General features: G+C 43.7%; 1 long non-coding RNA gene across 1 annotated transcript in view; it reads right to left on the bottom strand.

The window, feature by feature from the left end:
• LOC122466467 overlaps positions 1-21,832 on the bottom strand; it is a 37,662-nt gene that overhangs the window by 5,461 nt on the left and 10,369 nt on the right. The window contains exons 2-3 of the long non-coding RNA XR_006291983.1: positions 11,833-11,885; positions 379-410 (exon numbers count right to left, since the gene is read on the bottom strand). This is a non-coding gene — a long non-coding RNA (uncharacterized LOC122466467). The remainder of the gene's footprint in view (positions 1-378; positions 411-11,832; positions 11,886-21,832) is intronic.

Raw genomic sequence — 21,832 nt, 5'->3', positions numbered from 1 at the left:
GACATTAAGTAACTTGGTCTATGCTGAGACAGTGGCTCTCCAGTTAAATAAAGGACAAGTACACAGGACCCGATTTGTGCATTTATGCAGTGGTGTGGTAATGGTTTTACCTGGCAGTGGAGTATTTTAATATTCAGCTCTCTATTCAATATCTTCAAGTACTTGGTACATGTTTTTGTATTTAATGTGTTCTCATTTGTTTTGGAGTGTATGGATGGTAATTGGGTTTATAAATTCTATGTCAATTTTTTTTAAAGGGTCAAATTCTCTGCAGGCGTAACTCCATTGAGTTCAGTGGAGTTACACCAACAGAGATTTGGCCACACAACTCCGTGATAAAGAAACAATCTAATGAAGAGAGACTGCACAAACACTTACCAAAAAGTGCCACTCACTTCAATGGACAGACCCTGAAAAACAGAATGAACAAAATACAGCATTTTCTTTTCATCCCAATACCCCAGATATTTGCAGACACACATTAACCTGTCTTAGGACATAACAGTAATTCTGTGAAATTAGCAATGGGTAAGGACACCCAGCATCCCCAGAAGGAACTCAGCGCCTCACAGGGTCAAGTACTTCATTTGAACTATACATCTTGCAGGCCAGACAGACAGAGGCTCAAATAGGCCACAATTGCACAGCCACAGAATTTGCTGCAGAATCCACCCCTTGACAGATTTGTTCTCCAGAATCAGAGTTTTCATCTTAAAAAAACGTTTGTTCCCAGCTTGTATGTTTGCAAGGAAAACCTTAAAAACATGCACCAAATGTAAATCAGTGTTGTTTTGCTGACTCCGCAGGCAGATGGGAAAAGTAGCTCTGAAGGTTGTGCATGTCCCCATTAATGTCAATGGCTCATCGACTCTGAGACTCAAAGCTGACAATTTGAATGTCAACATTGTCAATTTTTACACTGTTGATCATTTTAGCAGCTCATCCAGTTAATATGCATATCCCACAATACCAAGATGCATTCTATGTCCTGACTGCTAAAAATGAATTCTATTTAATATTTCTATAAATAACAGTGAGTTTATTGTACTGATGTATTATTCAGGTTCATATTTTGTTCAGAACAAATCTCTAATTTTAAATTTAAAGGAAACTGTTGTACTATTTCCAGGCTGTCATACCAGAGTGCTGCAGAAATTGACATAGCGGGAGGGGATACAGAATTTACCTCCAGCCTGCTGCACAGTACACAGGGCCTTGCATAAAGGGTCATCCGTTACTGCATGGAAAAGGAATTGGTAAAGGGGGGGCCAAAGTGTGTTGTTCAGAAATATGTATATGCCACACTTTTCCTAATTGCTGACACCGAAAACAGGATGCTAATTGTAAATGGTTTTATTTATGTGATCCTAAATCCAGGAGCAAGGTACAAATGTATAATAAAGTTTACTGGTACTTTCCCCATCATGCTAATGTTGAATTATTGAGAAGTCATTTGACCTATAAAACAGAAATACACAGCACTCCTTGGAAAGCTTCCAGAAACTGTATATTATTATAGCACAACAGCTAAAACAACAAAGCGAACCTACTATATATGATGAAAAAAATTTGGGGGGGAAATTACAAAAAAAGAAAAAAACAAGAGCTAACTATCTCATTGGATGTACATTTATTGCTACATGACACAACATCATAATTAATTATACTGTACGCCACAGATATTTCTCTTTATATACTCCTCTGCTAGGAGTGGTGGTAAGAAAGAAACTGTGTATTTCTCACCTGGTTTTATCATAGGCCCATAGCTTCATTTTCTAAGTATCGTATCGTGCATTACAGAAGGCAATGGACCTTTAGTTGTTGATTTCAATTGCAGCAGGATTAGGCCATAAATTCTGAGTCTAATACTAGTGAATTGGTTTCCCTCTGTTCTTAGTACTGTTTTTCAAATGAAACTTTTGCCTATGTACTAGCTATTATCCTAATGGTAGAAGGATCTATATAGAGATATTCTCATTTTAATGCTTTATTGCGAGGTAATTCCATTTGGCTCACAGTTGTTTGTTTATTTCTTAAACAAGATTTTTTCCATTAATTGCCTTTTAATATGCATTTGTATATTTTCTTAAATTGGTTTTTTTTTCTGTCTCAGAATAGGATACAGAATTTTCCCTGGCTTCAGCTCTCCTTTTTCCTTTCAACCTATACAATTTAAATATTGGTAATATAATTGTAATGTTACAAATGACTAATGGCCCTCTGTATTGTATTAAAGATTTTATTAAACCCTCAAGCATACCTATTCGAACCACCATAGCTAGCAATACGTTTTATGAAAATATTGCTGTCAATTATGTGAATTTATGAAATTGTGTTGTAATTGCCCATTATCTCCTGTAATGATAGTTGCTGTCAAGAAATACATTCCTTTTTATTGCTTCCTTTTTTATGTGAACTTGTGCTCTATCATTACATCGTACTGGATGACATTTTAAGATTCTTTGACTGGACAGGAACATGTTTGTGTATATTGTTATAAATGTTTTTTTTTAAAAAGATGGTACTCTTATTTTCATATCTTTTGTATTTCCTGATGCTGAGAGAAGCCTTTTCAGGCCAGCCAAGCAAAATATTTAAGCTAATTGTGCAACTGATCATGTTTATATTTTGGTTAGTATTCATGCAGATCAAAATTAAATGGTGGAGTTGCTCATTATGAACAAACCTTTTCCTCTTCTTTCTAAGTACAGCTCTCTTAACACAGTACGAGCAGGTCCTTTTAGAGGGCTGGCCCTATTTTCCCAAATCCTGGGAGCACAATTTGAAAAATTCTAAGTACAAAGAAAATACACCCATTTGTTTGGTTTTTAGGCGTTACCAGTATATACTCAATCCTGTCTGTCTTCTACTCACATATGTATTTTATCTAGTGCAGCGGTTCTCAACCCACGGCCTACGGGCCACCTGTGGCTCAATCAGCACCCAGCTGCAGCCCATGTGACATCCTCAGGGCCATACAGCTAGTGTATATATTGTGTGGACGTGGCCCACATAACGGAGAGAGCTGCATATGCGACACACAATGGTAAATAGGTTGAGAACCAAAGATCTAGTGGCTCAAGCGCAAGTCAGAAAGACAGGATTCCTGGATTCTCTTGCCAGCTCTGCAAATGACTAGTGTGTGTGATGTTGAACACAGCTCATAATTTCGATGCCTCAGTTTACCCATCTGTAGAATGGATATAATCATACCTGTTTCACACAGGTGCTATGAAATTCAGGGGCAGGTTCTGCACTGTGGTCAGGCCTCTTTGCACGATACTGCTGAAGTTCAACAGCCCCAAGCACATGTTGCTTGCCATTGCAGGTAGTTCTGACATGCTAGGGAACTGGACCAGTTCATAGCCACCCTAGCATAGGGAAACACAAAGATGACTTACAGTCACATTTGCACAGATGCCTCCAGGGCTGCACCGTATGCTGCCTGCCATGGGCAGGTGGGCATTGCTGGGGCGGTATTGCTGACAGAGGTGTGGCGGGGGCCAGAGGGAGGAAAGAGGGGACTCTCAGCTGGCACACTCAGGATGTTCACTGGTGGGAGCGAAATGTTGGCTCTGAGAGCCAGAGGGTGACGAATGACAGGTGTCAGAGTTGACAGTGCATCAATTGCAGCTGCACCCATGATGACACACATTTAGTTGAGTGTGAATGGATTCAGGCTTATCCCAGTTACCGCTATACAATTTTGGAGTAAATTAGTCCTTGTCTACACAGGGATTTGGCCCCATTTACAGCCACGAGTGGCTAGTTTAGATAGGAAAAGCCCCTCTAAGCTGTGTTTTGCACCTATGCAGCTTACCAAGATTCTGTGGTTTAGAGCAGTAACTCCTGCAGAGGGGCTCATGGCAACTGCAGATCAAGGGCAATAATGTACTGTGCAGCCATCTTCCCTTCTGTGCAGCCCCATGACACATTTTCCACTGTTTTTTTGTGGTTCTGCTGCCCTCCACCCCTCCAACATAAGCAAGCAGACACTCTCTTATTTTACTACCCCTCAGCTTCATAGGCAGATAAAATGGTGTAGGATAGCAGAGTATTTAAATTCACTACTTGAAGACATGTTTGTTCTGCAGCTGGCTCCTGTCTTTAAAAAGGAGTTTTGATAATTATACTTTTATCACATACTTGTACTTTTTCATTGATCTGGTTAATATTTCACTGATGTGCCAAGCACGACATTTCATTGTCTTCAGCGCTAATGTGCATAGCATTTCCTCTCACTCTCAATGTATTTATTTGGAATATTCAGATATGAATTGTAATTAAATGTATGTACATTATTTTCCAATTTACTGTGTGGAGGGAGAGGGTGTGGTCTCAAGCCCAAGCATCAGAAACCCCTGAGTGTTAATCCTGCCCTTCACCTGACTCATGCTGTCACTGGGCAAGCCATATCACCATTCTACTTCAGTTTACTCATCTGAAATGTAAAGTGAGGCGAATACTTTCTTGCTTCACAGGGCTGTAGTGAGGATTAATTAGATAATGTGTCAGCACAGCTTGGACCTGAGAAGTGCTATAGACATGCCAAGTTCTCATTCATTATTATGCACACAGGGAAAAAGACTGAGGACAGGGCGTATGATGCAGCTCCAACGGTGGGAGAAGGCGGTAAAGCAACAGAGCTGGACTTAGTGGGAAAATTCTTATATCACTTCCATATTATTTTTTCTTTGTACTGTACCTACAGTTCAACAGCCTATTCTACTGAGATTCTACCTAGCTGCTAAGGCATTTCTAAAATACCTATCATTTCAATAGTTAAGATGCCAATCTTGCTATCAAATTTCCATGACTAGACCTCACGCCTTCATGGGACCCCATTGATTTCAACAGAGCTCCACACATGCAAAATGGTTCACCTCCACAGATTCAATTGCATGACTGGGACTGTAGTGTATATTTGGTCTAATCTAGCTGTCATTTATACCACACACATTGTGGTGATATATAAGGATAAATTGCATTTAGCTCATCCCTTTGGCTATATCACCTGCACTCTACCCCCTAATCTAGTTCAACCTGGGCTACCTGAAGAAGAGCTTTGTGTAAGCTCGACAGCTTGTCTCTTTGACTAGCAGAAGTTAGTCCAATAAGAGATATTACCTCACCCACCTTGTCTGGACTGTTTCTCACATTGAAAATCTCTAAGCAGCTTCAAATAGCTGCCACTACACCGTCCAAAAATGTTTCCTTCACTCCACGCCATTCCCCTCCACAACGTGTGAATGGGAAACATGGGAACCCTCCTTTGCAAAGGGATACAGCACTAGTTTCAAGCACTGGCGGTTCTGGAGGTATCAGACCTTAAAATCCCAGCATTTGATTTATAGAAAGGCTATTTTCAGCCAGTTTCCCACACATACATTTTCTAAAGGCTATTTGATATGGGCTGGGATTTTCAAAGGAGCTTAAGAGAAGTAGGTGCCAACTCTTATTGAATTTCAACAGGAGGTCAGTGCCTAGCTGATCGAGGCTCCTTTGACAACCCAGTTATAATTTTTAGCTCTCTCTGAGGCCTTACAGTTAGCCACAGGGTAATTAGTCAACCTGACTTGACACACAAAGGGATATAAAAATACTGCACACATAAAAATGTTAATACGCTCTCAAACATTTCTAAAATAGGGGTTGGGGTATCTTTTGGAAAATATATGACAAATCCAATTCTATGAGATGGAGCGATGATATATCAAGATTTTATTGGCACTGAAGTGAGGCAGAGGGGAATCCTTCTAAACCTGGTCTTGACCGACCACTACACTCTCCCTGGTGGGCTTAGCCAAACCAGCCCTGCCCCTGCCAGAAGTGGAGGGGCAAGACAAGAAGTATAAGGAGAGAACCCAACGGCTCAGCTGGGGCTGAGCCAGGGAAAGAGGCAGATGTCTCAAGCCCTCTGCAGGACTCTGGACCAGGCCCCTAGCCACCAGAGGTAACTGAGGACAAAGAAGAGTTATTGGGACGACCATCGGCCGTCTACCCAGAAGCTGCTAAGGCCATGTGGCCAATGGAACTGTGCCAATGGATGGCGGTTAGGGTTGCCAACTTTCTAATCTCACAAAATTGAACACCCTAACCCCACCCCTTCCCCGAGGCCTGCCCCCTGCCCTGACCCTTCCCCAAGGCCCCGCCCCCTGGCTCACTACATTTTCTCCTCCTTCAGTGACATGCTCTCCCCCACCCTCACTCACTTTCACTGGGCTGGGGGAGGGGGTTGGAGTGCAGGAGGGGGGTGAGGGCTCTGGGGATGAGGGGTTTGGGGTGCACAAGGGGGCTCCAGACTGGGGGGTGGGGGCCAAGGGATTTGGAATGTGGGAGGGGGCTGTGGGTTGAGGCAGGGCATTGGAGTGTGGGAGGGGGTGCAGGCTCTGGGTGGGGCCAGGGATGAGGGGCTTGGGGTGCAGGAGGGGGCTCCAGGCTGGGGGTCAAAGAATTTGGAGTGCAGGAGGGGGCTGCAGGTTGAGGCGGGAGGTTGGGATGTGGGAGAAAGTATGGGCTCTGGGCTGGGGGTGCACATTCTGGGGTGGGAGCCAGGAATGAGGGGTTTGGGGTGCAGGGGGCATTCTGGGTTTGGGGGGGGGCTCAGGGATGGGGCTTGGGGCTCAGGCTTACCTCGGGTGACTCCTGGTCAGTGGTGCCGCGGGGCTAGTCTCTACCTGTTCTGGCACAACGCTGCGACCCAGAAGCGGCCAACAGGTCCAGCGTCTAGGCAGCAGGGGCCAGGAGACTCCGTGCACTGCTCTCGCCCACAGGCACTGCCCCCAGCTCCCGTTGGCCAGGAACCGCGGCCAATGGGAGTGCGGAGCCGGTGCTCGGGACAGGGGCAGCGTGCGGAGCCCCATGCCCACCCCCCGCCCATGCAGGACCCGAACCCACTGGCTGCTTCCAGGGCGCAGCGTGGTGCCATGACAGGTAGAGACTAGCCTGCCTTAGAGTCGCAGCACCGCTGACCAGACTTTTAATGGCTCAGTCGGTGGTGCTAACTGAAGCCGCCAGGGTCCCTTTTCGACTGGGCTTCCAGTCAAAAACCAGACACCTGGCAACCCTAACTGCAGTAGGAAGTAGCCCAGGGGAACCAGAGACTAGTCCGGCTGTGCTGCTGGAAAGCAAGTCAGTGTATTTCGGTGGGATCTCCACTGACTCATTGTTGGGACCATCCGCCACTGTTAGGGCCCTTGGGTAAGACCCGGTAGAGTAGGGTGGGCCTCGGTCCTCTTACCCTCATTACCAACCTCGCCCCTGGGGTGGAAGCCTACTCATCCTAGGCCTGGAAGTCTCTTCATCCTAGGCCTGAAAGTCTCTTCCTTGTTGTGGCCTGCCCCAGCCAGGCAGCTGTGGGCCCCTAGTCTGTCATTACTGTCTGCTCCAGCCTGAAGGCTGAAGCTAAAGACTGCTTGCTGATCTGCCCCACTCAGAGGGCCAGAGCTATAGACCGAGTCGCCAGGAAGCTTTTGGGCTAGGCTGTGTGTTGCTCAGCCCTGCCCAGATGGCCAGGGCCTCTAGACTGCTAATTGGCTGTTGTTTGCTCTCTTACTCAGTAAGGCAGAGTGGCCTCCTTCCAAGCCTTCCTGCGAGGGACCACTAAAGGCACTCATTTAGGCTAAAGGCATAACTCAGTATCGCTGGGCCTTCATGACAGCCCTTTGTGCAGCTGTGGTGCAACACAGCCAATGACACACATTGTCGATGAATGCCTGCTGACTAGGTTCAGCGGTGGCCTAGAAGAACTGCATCACGCCCCTGAAGATGCCATCGCTTGGCTAGACCACTATGCACACGCTAAATAAATGTATCACAAATGACTCCCATCAAATCTTTATACCATGCCACACCACTGTATATTTGTGTGTCTATCATGCATGTTTGTGCAAGTCTATATATGTGCTTCTTTCTGTCTTATATATTATATATAATATATGAGAAAAAAGATGCACAGCAGGGATGAATAGACTGTGGAGCAGGTTAAATAAATGGGGAAGGGGGAATATTTTTTCTCCTTTTTTTAACAAAATGTAGAAATGTTTTGACCAGGTCTCATGGAGAGAGAAGAAAATAAAGAGGAGGTGAGCGAGACAAAGAAAGTAATGAAAGGAAACTAAAAATGATTTGTTCTCATAATAGAAGGGACGCACTTAAAGGCTGAGGCTCTTAGGCCAAGGGGTGGAGCTTTTTGGAAGAATGGGAGGGCCTCAGTTTCAGATTTTGCCATCCCCTCCAGTTGCTATTGGCTGTTCTGGGGTGGACATCCCTGACTGGAAATTCCATCCTCACCATAAGAACTTTCCAACTCAATTTCCATCAAAACCTACATGTTTCCCCAAAACATTTCAGGTTCAACTTTTATTTAGTTGAAAAATAACATTTTGTTGAAATTTCTTTTGACTACAGTGGAATTTTAGCATTATGAACACCTCGGGAACGAACACCTTTAGTCACGCTAAAATGTTCGTAACTCTGCACAAAATGTCCTGGGTGTTCTTTCAAAAGTTCACAACTGAACATTGACTTAATCCAGCGTTTAAATTTTACTATGAAGAAGAAAAATGCTCCCCCCCTCTTTTTTTTTTTTAGTAGTTTATGCTTAACAAAGTACTGTACTGCATTTGCTTTTTTTTTTTTTGGTCTCTGCTGCTGCTTGATTGTATACTTCAAGTTCCAAATAAGGTGTGTGGTTGCCTGGTCAGTTCATAACTCTGGTGTTCATAACTCTAAGGTTTTATTGTAATTCTAATGCTATCGGCATGATTTTGAAAGACAGTCTCTTCTAGTTTTAACACAGCTCTCAGTTACAATAATGTGCTACAATTCATTTTCCAGCTGCAGAGGCTGTCTCATCAAATTATTGCTATTATTTTGTTGCTGTTGCATAGCATGCCCCAAGCACAGTTGAGATTCTATTGTGCAGAAGCACTGTACAAATAAAAACAAAGACACAGTCCTCATCCCAAAGGATGAGTGAGGGGTTGTGAACTGGGCTTCCCGGAAAAGTGGAACAAGGCCAAAGGATAGGGCATCGTCCAAATTTCTGGTATTCACTTATTCTTTTAAACTGAGTAAAGAAGCAACTGGTAAAATATTTGACATGCAATCTAGAGGTGACCCTGACTGCCTCTGATTCTGATCACAGAGAGTAGAGAAGGAAAGACCTACTATGTAATCTGTTCCAGATGCTTTCTGCCAGTGCAGGACTGTTCCCTATGGTACATTTGCTAGTGTGTTATCCAGTCTAGCTTTAATGTCCCAAGTGATATGGGAGTTTCTGTCATTTCCCTTGGAGACTATGGCCCCCCAGTTCAGCAAAGCACTTAAGACTGTGCTTAATGTTGAAGTCAACGTGACATAAGCACAGTTTAAAGTCAAGCCCACTAAATGGTTTGTTGAATAGGGACAGATTTAAGCAGATATTTACATGCTTTGCTGAATCAGGGATTCAGTGCATGTGAGCCAGCAAGGAACTTAGGTACACGAGTAGTCCTACTGAAACCAATTGAAATACCAGTTGAATAGAGCTTTATGAAAAGAGAACACTGGTTTAATTTGCAAATTAAATTTTGAAGAAATAAGTTTCCTTTGGAAGGAAAAGAATGAGGCAGCTAAAGAGCTATCATGTCAAGGACTGATATCTTCCAGATTCCCAGAAATATTTCATATTCTGTCTTCTCTGTGGCAACAACTCTGCTAGAGATAATGATCAAAATGAAATCTCTTGTTCTTTTAGGAAGGACAAAACAATTTTCACATGAAGATAACACATCTTTACAATACAATGTCTGTTTTCAACTTGAAGAACACAATAACTCCTCAAATTAAAGCAGATATTTTCTACTGAACTGTTATTAACTATTCAGGAGAGGATTCAATTTCTGTCCAGTGTTATATCAAGGGAGATATCCAAATTATTTCATCAGGTAGTTTGCATTTTAAGAGTTTTACATTATATCCTGATAACTCATCAGAGCTATTGATTCCATTCCTAAATATTTTGTTCAGTTACTAAAAACCTTTAAAAACAAAAAAAGTCAGGCATGAATTTGTTAAAGCAAATTCCCTTTCTCGGGTCACATCTTCAGTTTCTGTTATATGTGCAACAGAGCAATACAAACGATAAGGTTTAACGATAAGAGCCATTTTTTAGAGGAAAGCACATAGGCTTATATGGTAACTTTTTCTGGGCATCATTTTTATACCAAAAGTATACCCTTAAAACATAGACACAGGACAGAGTCTTAACCTGGAAGGCTGGAGAAACTGGCCACTAAATGAACAATGGCCCCCTAATGACACTGAAAACTTGGTTGATTTGTTCAGCACTGTTGTACATTTATTGTAATGCAGAAGAGCTCTCGCTAAGTTGTTCTTGGACTTTAGTTAATTAGCTGGGCCAACCCTAGACCAAGTGGCACCCCAGGGAAGGACTGTCTTTGGCACCCCCGCCCTCCATTTGTTAAACTTTGGAACACCTTACAATACCCTGAGCCCGGTGCCCCCCAAGCCCAGCACCCCACGCAGTTAACTGGGTCGCCTGCCCCTAAATCCAGCCCTGTTAACTAGCCTCCAGGTAGTTCAGAAAGGTTATAATACAGTCTCACAAAGGTTCCAGTGCTTCAATCTTCATATTTCAATGAGAGTTTAGTGTGTACGAAGACTGCAGGGTCAGAACCAAAAGCCTCTTTTTATTACATCAATCTATTCCAATTCAAATGGACTGTGATGGCACAACATCAGGATTATGGCCCAGATCCTCAGATAAGGCTGAGGAAATGCACCACACTATCCAGGGAAAGGGATGCAAAAGAGGCTTTAAGTCACCTTTATGCTTACCAGATCATGAACCTTGCAAGAGTATAACCTGCACTCTTCTAACTGAAGGAAGCTGCCAGCATTCCCAAGGAACTGGTACAGCAGCTGATAGTGAATAGCAGCTCTAATGCAGTGAGTTCACTGTATGACCAAGCAGGAGAAAAACATGGTCTCTGAGTCCTTATTTAAAAACACAAGTGTGAAGGAGTGTACTACCCTACAAGGGACAGCCTGGGGTGTAATCAAGTAGGTCCTGCCCGTCCCCAGGGCTGAGCTATTTAAACAGGAAACTGAGCAAGGGAGAGGAAAGTAGAAGTCATGCAGGCTGCAGCAGGTGGTGGTTATTTTTCTTTTAGGCCCCAGGGACGTGGTGCCGGCCGCTTCTGAGAGCAGCACGGGGCCTGCGGCACCATGGGGGGCAATCCCGCGGGCCGTAATTTGCCCACCCCTGTTATAAACCATTAAATAAGAATAAAATCTGAAATTCACTGTGGAACAGAGCAAAAAAGAACTACATTAAGGATTTAATTAACTCATAACAATGTTGCCAATGTACAAATGACTTTGTTAAAAGACTAAAATCCACTTCATAAATAACTGAATAGCCAATTACCCAAGCTTAGTGAATGGTTTATTTAGAAATAATGTTGATGACATTATTCCATATATTTAACAGTACAGTGTACTATACATTTTAATTTAACTCAAACCCACTGCCTTTTTTCAACTGCGACTTTAAAACAATATAACATTCATGTATACGGTTATAATGAAATATCGTATCCAAAATGAGATATGTGCATTATATATCTTAAATAAAAACAAATAGAACAATTAAAGTTGAATAAAATTAAAAATTCATCCAGTTTCTATGCCTCAGACATTTACACAAGGCTTTGAAACCCTGAGGAAACACTTTTCTTTTCACAGAACAAAAGCTGGACATACATTCTTGTGAATATATCTCTAAAACAGTAACAAGAGAAAATAAACATAAGAAGGGCTACTTACTGTAGTAACTCTTGTTCTATGGCTGCATTCACCATTCTTGGTATTTGCCAACCCTAGAATTTTGAAAAACATGTCAGACCTCAAAAAATCATGGGATTTTTTAAAAGCAAAATTATATCATGTATTTTGGCCTTTTTCTTTATTTTTTTAACTTCCCCTGCCCACCCTCATGGTTCGTGTGCCCTAGTGTTGCCTGCTCTCCCAAATGTACAAAGTAAGGTGCTTCTGGCCCCCAGGGTTTCACTGGCTGCCTGAAGGTGCAAGGTTTCCAGTTTCTCCCCAAAACAAAAGTTTCTCACTGATTAATTCAGCCCCATAGCAGCAAGTCCTCCACTTCAGCAGTTAATTATGTACTCCCCTAGCCCCTATATCAACTTTGTCTCCCACATCTGCCCATCTAGCAACCCACAAGATCCATCTCTGCTTTTCCTACAGCTCCAGGGATTCTTCACCCTCTCTCTTGGGGCAGGAGTGGGGGGCCACTGTAGCAGAATCTTCTCCCTTCCAGGCCTGGGGTGGAAAGGCAGGGGCAAGAAGCTCTTCACTTCCTTCCCAGGCCTGGTGTTCCAGGGATGGGGAGCAGAGAACAGACTGAGACCCAGGGTCACCAACTTTCTAATCGCACAAAACTGAACACCCTGCCCTGCCCCAGCCCCTGCCTGCCCCTTCTCCAAGGCCCCGCCCCCACTCACTCCATCTCCCTTCCTCTGTCGCTCACTCTCCACCACCCTCACTCACTTTCACCAGGTTGGGGCGGGAGGTTGAAGTGCGGGACGGGTGAAGGCTTCAGCTAGGGATGTAGGCGGGGCTGGGGATGAGGGCTTTGGAGTGCCAGAGAGGGCTCCAAGCTGGGGCAGGAGGTTGAGGTGCGGGGGGGAGGGGTGGGTATGGGCTCCGGATGGGGCCAAAAATTAGGAGTTCAGGGTGTGGGAAAGGGTTCCGGGCTGGGGCAGGGGGTTGGGGTGCGAGGGAGGTTGAGGACTCAGGCTACGGGTGTGGGATCTGGGTGGGACCAGGGATGAGGAGTTTGGGGTGCAGGAGGGGGCTCAGGGCTGGGTGTTGGAGGTGTGTGGGCTCCAGGAGGAAGTTTGGGTGCAGGAGGGGCCTTCTCCTGGGACAGGGGGTTGGGGTGCAAAAGGGGGTTTGGGGTCCCAGCAGCACTTATCGTAGCTCCCAGGAAGCAGCCGCCAGGTTCCTGCAGACCTTAGGCACCACCCCTGCACCTGCCATAGGTTGCAGTTCCCGGCATAGGCGCAGACTTCCCCTCTTTCATGTAAGTGCTCATCCCCTGCTCTGCCCCTGGCTCCGCCCCCACTCCACCCCTTCCATGAGTCCCCGCCTCTTCCCACCCTTTCCCCATCCGCATTCCAACTCCTTCCCCAAATCCCCACCCCGGCACCACCTCTTCCCCATCTCCTTCCCTGATCACACCACGTTCCTGCTCCTCCCCACCCTCCCAGAGCATGCTAACGCTGCCAAACAGCTGTTTGGCGGCAGCCGGGCAGGAAACACTGGGAGTAGGCTGAAGGAGTGGGGATGCAGCACGCTCGGGGTGGGGGGGGTGAGGGGAGCTTGGCTGCCGGTGGGTGCAGAGCACCCACTAATTTTTCCCCGTGGGTGTTCCAGTCCCAGAGCACCCACGGAGTTGGCGCCTATGGTTCCCAGCCAATGGGAGCTGTGGAGCTGGCACTGGGGGTGGGAGCAGTGTGAAGAGCCTCCCTGGCCGCCCATGCACCAAGGGGCTACAGGAACCTGGCGGGTGCTTCTGGGAGCCATGCAGAGCTAGGGCAGGTAGGGAGCCACCAGGATCCCTTTTCGTCTGGGTATTCCAGTTGAAAACCAGACACCTGGCAACCCTAAGACTGACTCATTTTTCAAAATGAGGGAGGAGGGAGCTTCCTCTTCCATTATGCACTCCCTCCACTCACCAAGAAGGGAAATCTTGGTGCATCATGGGAGATGTAGTCCAACTGAGGATGCTGGCCTAGAGAGGAGAATGGAGCATGAAGCACTCAAAACACAACTCCCATAAGGCACCATGGCAACATTTCCAGATCAAACTATTTCAAGTTTTGGCCTAACTATTTTGGTTTTCAATTTTTCTCTGAATGAAAAGTTTGTTTCCTGGGGGTTGGGGAGGCACACTCTCTGACTAGCTCTAAAAAATCAGGTCTGTTTTGCCCATATTGCTGCAACCAGAATTACTCTGGCTTTGTCCTGCCAAATCCTTTGTGCCCTGAGAATGAGAAAGAGACTTAATGGAGCCCATTTCCCCAGTGTGAGAGAAAAGACACATGATATGCATTTCTCCTATCTGCCCACTCAAAGAAAAACTTTATCTATTTGTTGTTCTATCTTGCAGCAAACAGGTCCAAGTCCAGATGACCTTCTTCCAGGTGCAGTAATCCCCCAGATGGATGGCCTTCTGACACAGAAGTTAACAAGCACCCCCAATCTATTCAGGTAATAGTGTGTCTTTCGGAATTTGCACTAGTTGCCCTCAGTGAACTTTAGGAGAAGGGACCTGAAACGCAGCCTGATGGCCTTTTGATCCATTAAACTTTATGTGGAACCTTGACTCCCAAGGCCTGCGGAGAAGGCAGAGAAGGCCAAGAAGTGCTGGGCAGGATGCTAGACCCTCAGGCTGGAAACTGAGGCAGGCCTCTGCAAAGCCATGCTTGGCCACGGGGAGGGCTGCGCACCTTTCACATTGTGGTTAACTGGCTGCACCCTTTAACTGTTCATTTCTGGATTTTCTAATATTTGGGGGAGGAGGGTTTATGAGTGTAATATATTTGAGAAAAGAAAGTTTTAATATTAGTTTTGGACAGAAGTTGGACTTCGATGAAACACACTTTCATCCTTATATCTTTTTTAACAAAAATTTTTGACTATGAATCTGTAAAGCTGCTTCCATTATAGCACCAGCCGTGGTCTAATGCATGTAATACAAGTCACATTTATCTGTAACATGGAAAACCAACAGGGAGTCAGTTTTAGAGTACAGCCCTGATTCCTGCCTATGTGAGATGCATAATCTCTTTCCCGAAAGGTATGCTAGTTCCACAAAGGGCTAATGGATTCTCCACAGAGCTGATCTGGTATTGAAAAGGTACAGAGCATCTTGATGAGGAAATAGAGCAGAAGCAATTGGGAAAGCAGGGAACGCACACAAATTCAGTTCCAACTGAAAAATGCAGTTAGGCTCTTCAAAGATGCAAGTGAAAGAGACATAAAAATACGATTACAGCCAAATTAATTTTTCTTAGTCTCCACTCTTACTCATAGGCTGTTTTGGCATTGTTTCTCCATGGGTAGGGCTACAGTAACTGCTGCATTAGGTACCTCTTGCTAGTGAAAAACCACTACTGACATCCAATGTCTCTGCAATCCAAACTGACCCCGGGTGGATTTTCTGCGGTTTTGGTTTGTGTTATTAAAGCTGCTTGGGCAAACTGTGGCATGTTCTGCAATGCTGATTCCAACTGGCTCACAATGAACAAGATATCTAATATCAGACTAATAACTTCCGTAAGGAGATGCTCTCTGATGTACATAAGGTGCCTTTCAGTGAAATAGTACCTCTTTCCATTGATTAAGAGAGTAATTCTCAATATAAATCAGCTGTTCCAGTATGGAAGTATCTTGTCTCTTCTTAGCCACTGTGAACTATATGATTTAGACAAAGAAAATGCTTGTAGGTCAGCCAAATAGCTGGGCAGGAGTCAGATATGACTGGGATCTTTTTCTGTTCCTGAAGAGACTTCACTGCTGACTCTTCTTGAGCTCTTTCAAAAGTTAAATGTGCTACTCTGCAGCATATAAATCCCAGTTTCACAATAAAGTAGACAAATGGAGAAAACTCTGAGGCCATGATCAATACAAATACAAGATCAATAACAAAGTGGAATAAAATATTATGAGCTAACCACTGAGAGGAGGTTTATTTCCGCAATATATAATACATTATACAGAATATATCCAGCTCCATCTAAAATGAGCACTAACGTTGGATGCTAGAATGGTGAAAATGACCATGGGAATCCAATACACATGCTGCAGTGCTGCCTGCTCAGGTACTATCTGAAGAAGAATTGGAAATCGTGAGTACATTTGAATGTACAGCAAGTACTAACCTGTAGTACTGAACCCCCACATTTATTAGCCTGGATCCTCAACTACACCCCATGATTGAACTCAGACAGCGATGAGAGCAGGGTTATGAGGGGAGAAAGCTGGCCCCTCTGAGCCCCTTTCCCTTTCCCCTGGGCTGGCTGGGGCCTGCTACTATCTGCCATGTTGTATTGCACTAAGAAGCACAGCACGAGCAAGAGATCCACCAGGAAGAGCAGTGAGAAAAGACCAGGAGCAAAAGAGGAGGAGCCTGGAGCCCCTGGCTCTCTATTCAGAATGCCTGGAAGCAGAAGGAACTCAGCAAGCCCCGTTGACCAGAGTAGGAACTACAGTGAAGACTCAGCTATCTACGGGTGTCCTACTGAGTAACACTGTGATGGTGGGGCAAAGGTATTTCACACCAAATGAGTGATATTTGTAAGCGTGACAGATATGGCAATTTCCTGCAATATCCTGGACAAACTTTACTGCATTACGTTAAACGTTACTGAATTAAGTTTAAGTATCTTGGGCGTTACTGTATTAAAAATGCAAACATTTATATATTATTGTGGATTGTATATAACTTCTTTAAGGGTGAGAAAGGACTAATGTAAGCTCTGGGAAGTGTTATAAGCTTCAACGGACTCTTTTAAAACAATGGACCAGACAAGACTGAATGTTTAGTTGTGTGGGTTTCCCTGAAAATACATGGGAGGAAGGGAATGCAAATTACCTACCTCAGGATGGACCCATCCTTTGGAAGCTAGGCCTTGAGGACAAAGCCATTGTCTGGCTGATTCACGATCTCTGTAGATCGAAGACACAAAAGTGGATAAAAGAATGAATCATATGTTCATGTGTGGGCTTGTTTTGAGCTCACAGCTGTTATGAAGTTATGACTACAGAAAAAAAACCTCACGTGGAGTTGGGTGGACTCTCTCTGGCCAGAGCACTTGTTGGAGTTGGGGTGAGCATTGTTAAGCTTATTAGCATGTATGTAGGTTCTTTTATTGTTTTCCCTGTAATGCTTTTGCTTTAGGAATAAATATGTTTGCTTAGAAATGACTGTGTGGTAACTTAGCTGTGGCAACAGCACTATTTATAGTCTCTGAAGAAAAGGAAAACCAGACTATCTTGTGCTGTGTGCAATTCTGGTCTCCCATGTTGTCAAGGCTGAATCCCCACTCTGACACTTCAAGTGCAGAAGGTGGGCTCCTGTCACAAGGATTTTAAAAATTAATACTTGCCACTCCAGGCTTGTATTAAACTCCCAAGGTTACAGCTTTTCTATGACCTTGGCTTGGTAAACCCTGCCACCACCCAAATGCAAAAAACCCCCTTGGACCCAGGAAGGAGCACTTGGGAATTCCTCCCTGTGGGGTACCCTCAAGCCCTTTCACCCCCACTTCCCCTCCAGGGAAGAGCTGAGAAAGAAAACAAAGGAAATTAGCTGTTGCTACCAGCTAATCAAACATGCACAAACCTCTTAGGACACCAAAAATTAAATCCTGTTCTTAAAAAAGGTAAATTTTATTAAAAACAAAGAAAGAAAATACATCTGGAACTTAGGCTTTTGCTAGATTTTAAAAGACCAATTCCAAAAATTAAGCACCCAAAATAGCTTTCTTGGGGGTTCAGCTTAAAGGTTACAAGCAAATAAAAGCATCTGGGGTTAGCACAGAGGAGTCCACAAGCCTTAAAAAGTGAACAGAAATAAACCTAATTGCATCTTCCTAAACATTCCTAATTTACTTACATATTTTGGGGATTTCAAATTAGTCATTCTAGGTATGATCTGATAATTTCTCATACCTGGCTTAAAGCTGCTTATAGCATTGCTGCTCCGTGTCTCCTTTTTCAGAGAACAACAACAGACACAAAGGGCAAGCTTCTTTCCCAATTTTAAAAAGTTCTAGCCTTCCCATTGGCTCTTTTGGTCAGGTTCCCTTTTCTTTACCTGGAGGACTTTAACCCTTTACAGGTAAAGCAAGCAGAGAACAGCCACCAAGAGGGACTTTATAGCTAACTGACTGGCTGGGTGTCCATAAAAGGGAGCTATTCCCCTCTCCCCCTTCATTTATCACACGTTTCACAAAGATTAATTCAAACTAGAACAGGTGCAGAGAAGGGCTACTTGTATAATCAGAGGAATGGAAGCCAATCTTATGAGACGAGACTCAAAGAGGTTGGCTTGTTTAGCCTAACCAAAAGAAGGCTGAGGGGAGGTATCATGATGTCTATAAACACATCAGAGGGATAAATACCAAGGACGGAGAGGAGTTATTTAAGTTCAGCGTGAATGTGGACACAAGAACAAATGGATATAAACTGGCCATCAACAAGTTTAGGCTTGCAATTAGAACGAGGAGTGAAGTTCTGGAACAGCCTTCCAAGGAGAGTAGTGGAGGCAAAAAACCTAACTGGCTTTAAAACCGAGCTTGATACATTTATGGAGAGGATGGTCTGATGAGACTGTTTACAACAGCATGCAGCCCATCTGCAATTGCTAGCAGCAAATATCTCTGATGGCCGGTGATGAGACGGTAAATGGGGAGGCCTCTGAGTTATTACAGAGAATTCTTTCCCAGACGTCTGGCTGGTGGGTCTTGCCCACATGCTCAGGGTCTAACTGATTGCCATATTTGTGGTTGGGAAGGAATGTTCCCGTGGGTCAGATTGGCAGAGTCCCGGAGTGGGGTGGGGGTTTCACCTTCCTGTGTAGCATTAAGCACAGATCACTTGCAGGTTTAAACTAGTGTAAATGGTGGATTCTCTGTAACTTTAAGTCTTTAAATCCTGATTTGAGGACTTCAGTAACTCAGCCAGTGGTTATGGGTCTATTACAGGTGTGGGTGGATGAGGTTCTGTGGCCTACAACATGCAGGAGGTCATACTAGGTGATCATGATGGTCCCTTCTGGCCTTAAAGTCTGAGTCTCTAAATGATGCTGGGGAATTCACAGTGCAGGCAGGAAACTGCAGCCTGGAAATATCCTGTTCAGGAGCAAGAGAGACAAACGTTTCCTCCCAGGAAATGTGATGGCTGGGCAGCCAGAAGTCTGAGAGTGGGTGCTCTGGGTCAACCATAGGCAGAATACTGGTTTAGCTGCCCTGATGTGACAGTAAGCACCACCTCAAGGCAGGTCTTGTAAAGAGCTGAGCATATTGTCAAATTTTAGCAAATAATAAATGATAGGTATTTTTATAATATTGTGTGTTTTATAATGGGTTTCTATTGCAGTAATGTAAATTCATATTCAGATCCCTGTTGTGACAATGTTTGGTTTCATACAAATTATTTTTACAGGAAGCTGAAAACTAGACAGCCTTTCCTTGAAATAACAGTAAAAAACAGTGGGAAAAAACCCACAAATTTGATCTCATTTGCATCAGCAAAGAAGAAAATGATGTGAGCATCTTTCCAAACTTCTTCAAACATATGCACTGCACTATTCTTCAGTATTTGTACGATTTACCAGAACACCTATTTTTCCCTAATTCCTGATGAACATTTATTCTCCAGAAGCCTTGCAGGCCCCTTTAAGGGAGTCAGGCATCTGAAAAAATGCTGACTCTATGCAGCAAGGCTCCCTTTCCAGGCAGTTGGTGACAGCTAGCAAGAGTAAGCCAACTTGCTTCATGCCCTGCCAAGAAAGAATGTCCATGCTGCAGTAAAGCAGCGAGTGTGGAAACCAACAGATATAATGTGATAAGGAGCAGTGTGAATTTATATGTAGGCAAGCCAGATCCTCTATAGCTTAGTGATGAATAAAGTGGAAGGAATGCTGTTATATCTGTGTTTCCACATGGTGTTATTTCTAGTTAGCCTACTCTTTCACATCACTCAGACCACCAGAATCCCTATCCAATGTAACGAGCTGCTTGTCTACTGCTATCCGACCCAGATAAGAATTTACACTGGACAAGAAAGATATTACAGAAGCACTTAACTTAAGAAAATCAATATTTCCTATAATTTGCCATATAATTATTTAGATGCTTAAAAAGGAAAGTTTCACCCATTTTGAGACTTGAAGTACTTGAAAATTCATAGGTTAAGAAGCACTTCTCACCATACAGAAATTTATTTGATAAAATGTTTCTAAATTGCAGTTCATATTTCTGAGCAGCCTGTAGGAAGCAGCCAGCTTGCTGAAAAGTTACGTCATTTTTGTTCACTGGCAGCATGGGAAACCCAATGCAAGGCTGTGTGAACAAGGTTTCATTTTGCTTTAACAATGATACAATCCTTTAAAGAGATATAGTAAAAATGACAATAATAGGCCTGGGTCTCCATTCTGCTAAAGCAGCTTTACACTGGTGTTATCAAGTGAAAGCAATGGAGCTACACTGGTATAAAACTGATGCAACACAGAAGAGCATCAGATTCTTATTCTTGTTACCACCTTAAATTATTATAACGGAAAGAAACTGTAAAAATATCATTTTCACTATCTATTATGTTTGTTTAGGTTTTGTGAACAGTCAAATTAGATGAGTCAGTTTCACTGTATTTTTTTTCATCTTGTCACTTTCTGGTTTTCATGCAGTAACACAGTTCTGTTGCATTTGGATTCATAGCACTGCAGAGGAATACAAACACACACACACACACAAATCATTGTTTGCTTTAATTGCAGGTAAATATTAAGGTTTTGTAAAACATTAGGGCTCCTCCAATCCTTCATTGTGATTGTGCACAGGTTGACTGCTACTCCTGCATGAAGCTCCATGCTCTGCGTAGGCACAGCAGTTATTCTGTGCACATCACAATGCAGGATTGAAGCCAGGGTTAGTAATTTTTTTCTCCTTTTTACACAAAACTTAAAGTTTGCGCATAAGCTGTTTGATTATATTTTTTTAAAGTATGTCAACGTGCTCACTTAAAAAGCATTACCATTCATTGAGAGATTATTAAATCAATAGTGAGGCAGGATGAAGACTTTTTTGCACTCTATTAACATGCCCCCTGCCCCACGCACCTACTGCCAGTATCACAAACAACACTCAGAATCTGATTTGGCCACTGTTCTTCACATGGAGTAGTACTTACACATGTGAGGAGTCAAGAAGAGCTGGAGTACTCAAAACCTCTAAATATGGAGTCACTCTTATTCTGGTACCTCAACAGAAATAGAGGTGCTAAAATTTAAGTACTCAAGCTTGTAAATTTTGGTCTTAGTCTTTTGTGAACCCAGTTCTTAATACCATGTTGCTTCCCTAGCAGCCTCAGGCCCTAATACCAGGAGGCTCAGTCTAGAATGCTAAGATATATGCAAACAAAGCACACATTCAATTTGTTAGGAATTTTGCTGCTGGAAAGGATGGGAGCAAGGGAATGTGTTTTGTTTAAATCTGTTTAATTTTTTATTGTTCTGCTCCATTTTAGCTCTGTGTCTACTTCATCATACCTGGATGGACCTCATAATATATAAAGGAATTTCAGACTGATTTACAAGAAAAAACTCCTTGGGCCTTTTTAAAAAAATACCTACCGGATAAATACAACACACCAGTAAACTACTCTTAAAATTAGCAGTGAAGTTCCATCATTTATTCCACTAAAGGAAATGAAGGCTGGGGCTTGACTGTAACTACTAACTACACTGGCAGGAATGAAACTCATCACCTAAAGTTCTGCAAACAAATGTTACACATAGGCCATGGTCTTTCACCTTGTTTCACCATGGATGGACCACTGAGCCTGTGTGGAGCCCCCCTGACTTCCTGTGTCCTAGATGTTTAAATGTGAGACACACACAAACATTAAAAACTGCAGCCCCTATCCTGTACTGAGAACCATGTGGGTGGAATTCTACACCCATGCAGAGCCTCAATGAAGTTGGTGGGTCCTGCGTGATTGCAGGTTTCTTAATGCAGGATCA

Source organism: Chelonia mydas, chromosome 7 (genome assembly GCF_015237465.2).
Source record: "Chelonia mydas isolate rCheMyd1 chromosome 7, rCheMyd1.pri.v2, whole genome shotgun sequence".
NCBI classification, from domain to species: Eukaryota; Metazoa; Chordata; order Testudines; family Cheloniidae; genus Chelonia; species Chelonia mydas.
This window is presented reverse-complemented; position numbering and strand designations above follow the sequence as displayed.